Source organism: Stylophora pistillata, chromosome 10, assembly GCF_964205215.1.
Source record: "Stylophora pistillata chromosome 10, jaStyPist1.2, whole genome shotgun sequence".
Taxonomy (NCBI): Eukaryota; Metazoa; Cnidaria; class Anthozoa; order Scleractinia; family Pocilloporidae; genus Stylophora; species Stylophora pistillata.
This window is the reverse complement of record NC_142528.1, coordinates 27,155,069-27,166,574: the sequence shown is the minus strand read 5'-3', so window position 1 is coordinate 27,166,574 and position 11,506 is coordinate 27,155,069. Positions and strand designations below refer to the sequence as shown.

General features: G+C 37.0%; 1 protein-coding gene across 1 annotated transcript in view; it reads left to right on the top strand.

Moving 5' to 3' along the window:
- Positions 1–9,643, top strand: part of LOC111323313 (uncharacterized) — a 41,636-nt gene extending 31,993 nt beyond the window's left edge. Inside the window, exons 3-4 of the mRNA XM_088734876.1 lie at positions 5,252–5,351; positions 8,009–9,643. The gene's annotated coding sequence lies outside the window, so the exon portion shown is untranslated. The remainder of the gene's footprint in view (positions 1–5,251; positions 5,352–8,008) is intronic.
- The last annotated feature ends 1,863 nt before the right edge of the window (positions 9,644–11,506 follow it).

Sequence of the window (11,506 nt, the reverse complement as noted above, 5' to 3'; positions counted from 1 at the left end):
TGCACTAAGTACGCAACGTGGGCTTTGTACCAGATTTTGAGTATTTAAAATTGAACCTGAACACTTTCTCACTAAATTTTTTTACCTAATTCTGGCTGATTAATAATTTAAATCTTGGTAAACAAACGCCTCAGTGGTAAATAAGATTTGTTGGATAGTTTTCACAAGCTATATAACTGTCCGATTTGATGCGCATAACAAAGAAATCTTAATATAAGCTGAAGCGTTGATCATCAACGCTAACCACTGAGTTGGCAATGTATCGAAGTAAAAGTCAGTTATGATGTCAACCTGCGATTAGGTGTTCTGCTTTTGGTAGGGCTTGATAAAGTAATAGCGTAAAAGTCAAAGGTTGGGAAATTTATGGCAAAAAAAAATGTTTCATTAGGTTAAATAGCTAAGATTTTTTTTCAGACAGAGGTAACGAGGTCAACAAGTCAAATTCAAGATAAGTCCCTTTCACACGAAACTTCTGTCGGATGTCCTCCCCTGGGGTGGGATGGGTGGGTTTCCACATTTGCATTTAAACGAGCTAATAGCTCATATGCGATATGTGGTTAAACAAAATTACTTACTTACTTACTTACTTACTGTTCGACTGCAAAGCGGGTCGGCCCCAACGGGAAAATTCCGCCAGTTCTTCGAACCAATGAGATTGTAGAATTTACTGAATTCCTCTGCTCACGCGCAATGAATGTAAGCACAAAGTCAGCACGAAGCGCATTTAGACCGAGCGGGTGAATCTGAACAGGGTAGCTGCCGATCCTTCTACTTTCCAAGAAGGTAATTTTAGTGCCGAAACAAAAATAACGACAGCAAACATAGGCACTCGAAATTTTTGAGCGAAGCCTTAACAACTGAGTAACACCTCAGTCGCTCTCAATTAAACCCTGCCTTCGGTGTTTTGCATCATAAATCCACTTCTTCTCGGATGTAAGCACTATATCTCTCGTTCAGAGAAGAGGGTCAAAAGGTTAAGGATTGCTGTTGTTGTTATTGTTGTTGCTGAAGGTTTTTTATTCAATTTTCCTTCTCTGGATATTGAAAGCGTGATAGGTGTGTGAACTGGTGATGATTATTTCATCATCTTTGTAAACATTTGTGCTTTGGGTTGCACAAGGAAATATCTTGCGATGATAGATTACCTCTGTAAAGCAAGCAAGTATAAATTCACACTGTATTAGACTGCAACCCAGAAAGTTAAGTTTTAAATCTCAAACTAGCTTACAATGATAGTGATAAGAATAGGGCAAACCATTGTCTTTATGAAAAGCTGTAAAATGAATCTAAGAAATCTTTGTTACATTTCAATATAGTTAATTACTTACAGAACAAAAAGGTAACAGTGTTGCAAGGTTACTTCTGCAGAGAAAGTAAAAGTATGTTCATGCTGCATCAGACGGCATCATAATGCTGGTTACTGTTTTAATTTATATCACAAGTGTACATCTTTTGCCCTTTGCAAACTTAAAACAATATTGATGATACAAATGACACAAAACCTTGTCTTTCTCAAAACCTTGTAATGCAAGACATCATTTGAAATACTTCAGTTGCCTAATATATAGTAAAAACTTAAAAATGTTGGCACCATGAAAGTCTTGGGTCCTCCAGTTTTTATAGTTCTTGTGGTATCACCTGTTTTGGTAAAATACAGTTAAACCTGAATTAGGCAGTACTGTATTAAGTAGTCACCCTGTATTAAAGGGTAGGTTGTCAAAGCTCTGAATTTGTCTCCCCTTAATCACAGTAATTTGACCTCTATGAAGCAGTCATGGTCACCTTTGAGTGAGTCCCAAGGGCCTGTTTGAATTGTCCTTAGCCTGCATTGAATGGTCAGCAGAATCACTTGATTAAAAGAAAAATCTTTCAAGTAAAATTTAATCCATATTTTTCACCTGAAATCAATGTTAGTAAATTTTTAACAAGTTTTTTAATTTTATCTCTATTCTGTGGAACCAGTATTAAGTGGTCACCCTGCCATTCCCTGTGGGTGCCCACTTAATACAAGTTGGACTGTAATCAAAGAACTAATTGTTTTGTGGCACATACTTTAATACATGTATTGACAGGATTGTGGTTGTTAAGCAGGTCTACTCCAGGGATAAGTGCCCAGTGTTATGGGGAATGGTATAGGGGCAAGAGTTTGCTATGTTTTTCGGGGTTACTCTTTTGTAAGGACATAAAAGTGGTTACTTAGTCATGAGTGAATGCAGTGGCTGACACAAGCGAATTTCAATGACAACTAAGTTTCACAAGTGAAGACCCATTGTGAAGGGAGGATACATTTCCAGACAAGCCTCGAATCATTTTATTTTAAATGTAATCAGGGTATCCAAGTACTTATCATAAAATAACAGTCCTGCTTGGAAGGGTTAGACCAAACTAACTTCAAGATAAGGTGGGCAAAATGCTTTTATGATAAACATGACTTATAGTTTTCTTAAGTGAAGACACTGTCTAAAATGCAGTTCTGGGTGGAACTTAAGTGATGATGACCCTAATGGGCAAACAGTAACGTCATTATTGCTGTTTAGTATAATACAACATGAATCAAACTTAAAGTAAATTAATGTTGGGTGATAAAGTGTGGCAGCCATAACAGTGAAGAATCTTCAGGTTTTTTTTTTTGTTATTTAAAGTTCTGGGTGGAACTTAAGTGATGACGTCCCTAATGGGCAAACAGTAACAGCATTATTGCAGTTTAGCATGATACACCGTGAATGAAACTTAGCTGGGTGGAAATTAAGTGATGATGTCCCTAATGGACAAACAGTAACAGCATTATTGCAGTTTAGCATGACACAACATGAATTAAACTTAAAATATATTAATCATACGTAATATATTAATGTTGGGTGTTAAAAACATGGCAGCTGTAAAAGTGAAGAATCTTCAGTTTTGTTTTTGATTGGAAGGTGAATCATTGAGCCATATGAATTTAAAAAGTGTAGTATTTCTTTAGACATCACATGTGCATAAACTACATGTTTGAATGATGATATTGATTCATATCATAGCCATGTCCTACCTTGCATCTTTTTGACAGCCAGTTCATAATTATTTTCCTGATGTTGTACATTTGTTTTCAGGGTTCAGTTGAAATGAGAAGAAAAATTTAAGATTAGTGAATAAATTCCTCAACAGTTGATAACTTGATGTAGACAAAAGAGTTGATGGGCATTTATCAGGATGTATCAATGACTTAACAGAAAATTGAGAGGCAGCATGTGTACCCTGTCAAGTTTATCCCTTTTCTTTCCTTGCATCGTGTAGATTGTGTATGTTGTAGATTCCTTAAGGATATGGCACACCTTTTGAGGGTCAATTTTTTTTTCGCATGTCAATCCAAGTATTACTATTTTAGCTACAGTTTCTTCGAAAAAAATAATTTTTGTGAAATATCAAAAGGCATGTGAGTCATTTACAGAAACATATTGCAAACTGAAAACTGAATTCATTAGCCTGCCAAAGAGTGAATAGCCAATTATAACATGTCACCATAAATTGACTTCCAAATTGTTTTTTTGTGGCAAAACATCCTGCCTCTTGAATTTTCATTACCACTATTATAGGTGTCCTTGTAAAGAGACCATGGTTCATGATTTTAGAATTTTTGGAATTTAGAATTTAATTCATTCACCACAGGAATGGCAGTAGAAAGTAACAGGACTTTCGTCTCAATTGACATCGAACCCCTTTTTACCCATCATCCCACCCCAGAGAAGGACATCCATCACACTGTAATCTCATGCGCAGGAAATTAACGTCTCCTACCTCCAACCCTGCAGGAGACGGGACCTCCATTTATTCATCCCTATCCAAGAAGACTAGAATATCTAACCATTTCTTGATGTTATAGAAAGGTAGCAAATTCTTCTTAATTATTTTAAGATCTTGAGTGTTGGTCCGGCCGGGGCTTGAACCCTTGACCTCCCACACAACAGTCCAGTGCACTATCCATTGGGCTAACTGGGCGGTTATTGCATGCAAGTACTTGAAAATTAAACACACAGCGGTTACCTCTCAATACAATTTCAGAGAGTCGATTGTTTTACTCTGAAGAATTACGAATTAGTTGCTGCACAGTTCAGTTGGGATGTGTACCCTGCATGTATGTGAAATGAAGTCAGATTTTCTTCTTTTCCATGCACATACCTTAGGTTTTTTTCACCATCATTGGTTGGCTGTAAATGGAGAATGAAACATGAATTTAGACATACATGCTTGATTAAGATCTAAGCTATGGTTTTTCAATGCTTATGGTCATGTGAAATAACTAACATTTTCCTTTGTTCTTAATATATTAGTTTGTGTATTCTTTTCCTTAGATGTTTAATTTTCTCTACAATTATTTGTGGTGCAGTCTATCACTTTAAAACACTGTACAGGTCAAGATGGAAAGGCCAAGGGTGTTGCTTGATTCTCTTAGTTACCCAGAGACATAGCTTCTGTGGCAAGTACTAGTAACATAACATAACATAACATAACACATAACAAAAACTTGATTATACTCAAATTTTAGAGTAGCTAACAAGCTGATATCTTTGAGCTGAGACTACATAAAAAAGTGATATATAAATATATCTATTTAAAATAATGTTAATAGTAATAATAATAATGATGATAAACACACAAAAGTAAAGAAAAGAAAATACTATTTACAAATTCTTAATCTTAAGTTGAGACCATAGGTAGTTTTTTAGGTTTACTTAATGAAAGAACGCAGTTGCCACGACGATGATGGGAAGAGGACCGGAGTGAAAACACATTCTTTATATAGGCAGGAAAATGAGTTATTAAGAACTGAAAACAGTTATATCTTCAGATCCACTTGGCATGATTTTCTGATTCAAATGGTAAACTACTCCTTCTTTGAAGAAAAACATTTTTCTTAAGTTTTTATGATGCTGATCACACCTTTCAAGTTATTTCTGCAAGGAAAAACTTTGTTTTTTCATGCACAATCCTCAAATTTATTTGAGATGTTTACTGTTTTCTGTAGTAATCCAGAACAAAGAATAAGTAGCACAGGGAACCAGTGAGTCAATTTGGGTCAAGATCAGAATTCTATTGTTACTCTCACTCACTCGTATCAAATAGGGGATTATTAGTTGATTCAATACCAAATTCTCCAAACCAACATCAAAAGAGTTGTATGGCAGACAGTAAGAAGAACTACTAATGAGATTTTGGGAGTGATAAGGGTTATTCATGATATCTTTTGAGACAATTAATCCTTGTTTTTCAGTGTTTACCTCATCTAGATGCAAAATTGCTTCATGAGATGTAATCCACCAGACCAAATCATCCCTAATAGGCCTAGAGGAATGCAGATCATGAAGGACACAGTAAGTTTAATTACCATGTACATTACTGTTCTCAAAATTAAAAGTCTTAGATTAATGATTTAACAGCATAAGCTTTCTTATAGCTATAGTTTACTCATATGAAGCTAGAGCTTATTTACTCTACAAATGCAAGTTATGTGGAATGTGTCAAATTTTTCTTAAATGGAATTCTATGTCAGCAACAAATTAGCTGTAGAATTAGATTTGGTGGTAATTTGGCTTTAAAAAAAAGCATGAAATAATTTCCTTGAATCCTCAAACAGGCTGCTCCTTGAATGAACACACCACACACCTGGAAAAATGCAGGACTTCTCCCCCAACCCCTGTGCTTAATTTTATAATTATGTTACATCACTAAGCAAAACCATTTGGTGTGAAGTTATGCTCAAATGTATGTTTTTGGACTTAGTTTGTACCCAGAGGCAAAATAATTTGCAAGAGCAAAGCTTGAAAGGGCTCTGTCATCTTTGATTACAATTTCAATGAAGATTCATTATATTGAATCTTGGTGCATAGAATATTGCTCAGTTGGTTAGAGCGCAGGATTGGGTCGTGCAGGAGGTCGAGGGTTCGAGCCCTGGCCGGACCAATACTCGTGGTCATAAAATAACGAGGAGAATTTGCTACCTTTCTATAACAAGAAATGGATGGGTGCCGGGTGTTGGCCCTGAAAGTCCCTTACGGGGAGTGGTCAATTAACCCAATATGTAACCTATGTAAGGTTTCAGACTTGGGGAATATCACTAGATGTTCCCAAGTTTAGCATGGATACCTTCTCTCACATGACGCATTCAGACAATTCACACACAAACAAAAATGTTTGAAGGATTTGTTGGTAAATATTTTTTGTAGGTGAACGTACATGTCATGATTGAGTGTACAATGCTTCTGAACTCTGAGTCTAGAGCTGTAGTTTTTAGTCCTGACTGGGTCAGTGTATTGGTGTCTAATAATAATAATAATAATAATGATAATTTCCTTTATTAAAACACAAAAAGGATTTAAGCTTTGTAGCTTGTGGGTCGTGTATAAATAGATAAATGATTAGATAGTTGCAAAGATTTTTTTTTTTTTTTACCCAAAACATTTAATACTTTGGCAACACAGATGAATATTAACAAAGTTGAACGTTAGTGTTAAATGCTGCACGTTATATAAAATGATCAATACTCATTTAGTTTAGGTTTATGCGTTATTGTACACTGATAATTCAACCAAGGATCGATAGGTTGTCTTTCCTTGTCAAATCTGTTGGTCGCTAATTGGCGACTTTTGTCAAAATTTTGGTCGCCAAAAATATTTTTCACTCGCCCTGGCGACCAAAATTTAAATTAAGAAGGTCAACTGAATTGAAGATAACTATTTGTTCGGGATGAAAGGGGGTGCAATAACTCTTGAACTAAAAGCTCACTCTCTGCTTCTATGTGCATAAATTCGAGCAACTGAGAAAGTGGATCGCGAGTAACTACTTCTGTACGTGTAAATAGGAAAGCAGTAAAGGATATTTACTTACGCATTTGGCGATCCGCCTTGATTTCGCTGAAATGAAATTAGGACAACAAAAGTAGCTGAATTTGAGAACATTTGTTATCATAATTGCTCTTTACATATTGTAAATCTAATATTTAATTTTCTTGGACTTCTTAGTGCATAGGTAGAATTGTCTCTCGTCGTAGTCTAACTATTTTAAAATATTAAGACTGATGACTTTTCAACTCGAATTGCAAGAACGAAACAAAACAACTATAACCTTGATCAGCAACAATTTAAAAGTCTGAATTTAGAAACAAGTACTATTTAATCAAGAATGATGTGCTACGTGTTTCAATCAGTAAATAAAAACACTTGCAATAATAACAGTATTCTAGTGTTGGTAATGGGTATTATTTGCAGTATTCAAGGTGTCGTAGAAAGTACAATAGGTTAGAAGATACATTATTGCTGCTCCCGCTTAACTGTAACCGCTTTTGAAAGAATTTCCAACTTTCACTTAGTGCTTAGATTTTGCTCAGTAAACAACAAGTGATCCTTATAAACAGGTATTTTGATCTCGTGTGGCAAACAACGATTTTGTAGTTAGGAGAGTGGCTCGGCAACAATAGAGGGGAGTTCATCGCTCAATTACTTGGGTTGGTTTTGCGTGTATTAACTGCTCACCGGTCTTTGGTCCATGTCTGCGCGACTCTAGCTGCAAAATAAGACGAGTTTGCGAGAGTGTAAGGTAATAGTTTAGAAGTGCGTTGATGTCTTCTAAGATGTTAAAAGATCCATGTATCTGTTTAACTTAATTGAGTTTTCCTAACAATAAATGTGTCGCAAGCGTTATTTAAGGTGTGATCGCGTATGTGCAAATTATAATTATGTGCTCGATCAATGTCTGCGAGGTGAAAATTGAGTCCGATGGTGTAGAACCGAACGCACCTCAGAGGATAACGAGTGGTAAAATGCCAATTCCTGACTCAATTATTTGCTTGAAGTATGACTTACCTGAAGTCTAACCAAAAGAATGTAAAAGGCGCCCAGATAATAGGCTTTTTAATGAACTATTGTGTGGCATGAAGCTGTCATTCATCTTATTGTAATTCCTTTGGTGCTTCCACGGGTCACATTGCAATTGGTTTAATTTTCCACCTACTTTGTTCTAATTTACTTGGCAGGGTCGCAGCAAGACCTCCAAGTTATGGACGCCCGCAGGAACCCCAGGAAGCGTGACTTGCGTGACTCATGCTATGTTTTTGTAGTCTCGCTAAGTGATCTACCACTCTATGTGTTGGTCCTAGCAACAAATGCAGTGTTTCTTTGACTTTTTGCCAGCCAGTCATACAGGTAAACCGCCTTTGGTCGGCCTGGTGGATTGAAGGAATCTGTGAATGAATTGATCACAACCATCGTAGAGAGTTCCAGACGGTGGCAAAGAGAACTGGACGATAGAAACAAGCATGAGTTATTACTCATTTAGCTTTAATCATCAATCATTAGCCTACGTGACCATGCAATAGACTTACATATGCATTAATATTGATATCAAAGATTCTAGCGCAAACTTCTTTGAGTCACCTATGATGGAAATCCCGTTTTTATGTTCCCAAGCGCGCGTTCTCGATTTTTTGTTCGTAGCAAAACACAGCAGCCTTAAAATGAGAGAATTTCGTCTGATCACTCAAGGTAAAAATGCGCAAAAAGTAGTTTCATTATTTTTCAGGTTGCGTCTGAAATCTAAGTTGTTTATTGACGACGCTTGCTCGGCTTCGATACTGTATTCAATTTTCCCGCCGCGGGAGTAATGGACGAATCCTTGTGATCCACTTGCGCAGACAATTATGGTCTGAGGTCAAAGCGAGTAAAACATTTTCATGAAGTATTACTCATCTTGTGCCGTTTTCGTTTGTAATTCCGCTTCTCCTTACTTGCCTGAGTATTAGCCTTGAGATTTCACATGAATCCGCTAAAACGAATGTTGTATAGCCGCTCACTCAAAGAGTAAAGGTGGTCAGCGGTTTGTCTGTCATATAATATTCCGCTAAGTGTCTTAAATGTAGTTGTTTTAGCTTAGTTTAGTGTAGTTTGTTTCTTTATTTGTTTGTTGTTGTTTTTTTTTTTTTAGCAAATATTGCTCGTAACATACGAAACGCATGATACATGAAATAGCTGTAAGTTTGACCGTAATAGCCATTTGAAAAGACCCAGCGATAGTTTGCCGCGGCTGGACGAAGGTACTAGCCATTCGTCTCGGTATCTTAGGATGCAAAATAAAATATTAACCTGAAAAATGACGGAAAATTACAATGCGTCAAATAAGGCCGGGTTCCAATTAAAAACCGTCCTCGCTTCACCCTACTGCTCCACCAGGCTAAGGTTAAATGCAATTCGCTCTAAATTAATTCGCTAGGACAAGGCGCTGACGTTCGAAACGTAAACTTCCGTCGAAACTCTTTTACGGTGGCCAATTTACATTATCAATTCGGTTGATAAAACCAAAATTACTTAGGTTTAAATGAACGGTGGGGGTGTTTGATCGAGATCATAGGTACGATATCTTCCTTGTCTCTTAAAGGTTTGACGGTAAAAATGATTTTTGTATCGACAACATTTACCCGCGCGTAATGAAGGGAACCTACCCAATAGGTACGCAATCGTTTGTTGAGCGGAATGGAGAGCTTGTTTTTTGAGGACTGCGTACCATTTCCAATGTGCTTAAACTTCTCTCTTAAAAAAAGGGCCGCGCTACCTTTGCCTTGAAAAGGATTTGTTCTTTAAATTCTCATGGCAATAAAGGTCACTCTTTCAAGAAATCCGCGATGAACTTATTCACCTTATGACCTTTTCAACCCCATACCACTTCAAGTTTACTTTTTTCGTCCTCGTCAAGTCAAGCATTTTGCCCCCTCCCCCTCCCCTCCCCAAAAAACACTGTTGTATCTTGATTCCGTGAACTTTTAACACTGAATGGGAGAGGAGAGTCTGTTCATGATTTTGAATGTGGTAGAAACAGGATTGTTATTCTTCACATAAAGTGGAACTCTTCAAACATGATGTGTCAACTAATTTTGATGCTGATATTAGATCTTTGGGTTTTTAATTCCCAGCAGGCGCCTCGTGTGCACTTTTTTTCTTTTATAACAACTACTGTTTTCAAAGAGACGACTCGAGTTATTCCACTTTTTCGGAGGAGAGATTGCATGAGTGGAACAAGGACACTTATGAAAATAGATTCTCGTTAGTGTTGAACCGTCAGATGTTAACCGGCTTAGAGTTAGGCAATCAAGTGTTAAAAGAGCAGCTCAGTATTAACCGTCAAACGGTGTAAAGGTCTTTCGAATCGAATTATTCGAGCCCTTTGCCACGACTGAACAGCTCTAGATTTCGAAGAATCTTTCAACTAGTGAACCAGTCTTTAGGTTCCAAATAAACCCACTTTGATGTCATTTTCTAGGATTTCCGCGTGAAGTGACAGTTTTAAAAGTACAGTCAAAACCTGCGTAGGGTAAAATTTCCCAGTTAGTACTCTTCACATAAGAACCATCCTGGGCGTAAATCTCTTAACGGGTTCTTATTTTTAGAGTATAGAGTTTTTTCAAATATAATTACAGTACATCGCATGCTCTATAAAAAGGGTCACAAAAACTAGCCAGAACATTAGCAGTTGTAACATCACAATACTGTGCGGTCAATACATCCATAGATACATCCTGTGATTAATGTTTTAGGTAGCTGGTACCAGTTTTCATCTTTTTGATGGTTTGTAACTTTGAAAGAATCCAACAAAAAGTCTGACCAAGGCCAGTTGAACACTTTTACAGGGTTAGAATATATAATCATTGGCTATCCGAAAGTAAGTGTCATTTCGTCACTACCAGTTTCCATGGCAACACTTTCGAAGGATTATTCAGACGCATTTTTTAACTTATGGTTCAAATAACTTGAAAACTAACTCGGTGACCCCGTAATTTTTCTTAGTGATTGCTTTAGGCACTTGAAAAGGAAAATGCACAAAGACTTTAAAAAAAATTCCACAAAGCGGAATTTCAGAAAATCCAGAAAATAGGCAATTTTCACGCATCGCAAATGTCCTTCCTTAGAATTTACTAGTTTTTTCTCTGACGATTCCTTTCAACGTCATTATCATATTGGAACAATAAAAAGAAGGGTTCGCCGGACTTGTTTTCATGCAATAGCTTTCGTGAGTTTAGCAATTTCCACGCGCGTTCTCGCGCATTTAAAAATCTGGATTCTATGAGATCGACATTTGCTCTTGATCTGTTATAGCTACCGCTGACTATCGCGTGTGTTCGCGTGAGCACCTAAGATCTGATGTTTTCAGACGTTTGCTGTGCTTGGAAAATCGGCGCATCCTCGGTGTAAAAACCTGTGAAGCTCACGAGTGACGTAAAACAAAGACAGCAAAACATTATAAACAATAGCGTACAGCAAAACAATACCTCATGAAACAAAGAAAACCTCGTCAGGTTTTTACACCGCGGATGACCCAGAAAATCATTCAATAGCCGTCAAAGACAGCCTCCCGGGCTCATCTTAAAGGACCTACTCACAACTTCTGGCTATGTTGTATTATTTTCCTTGAAGTTTCACAGTCTTCTACTTCAGGCAGATTATCCTTCACTTGAGTTCTCTTTTTTTCGCGGTCGCAAGATTTC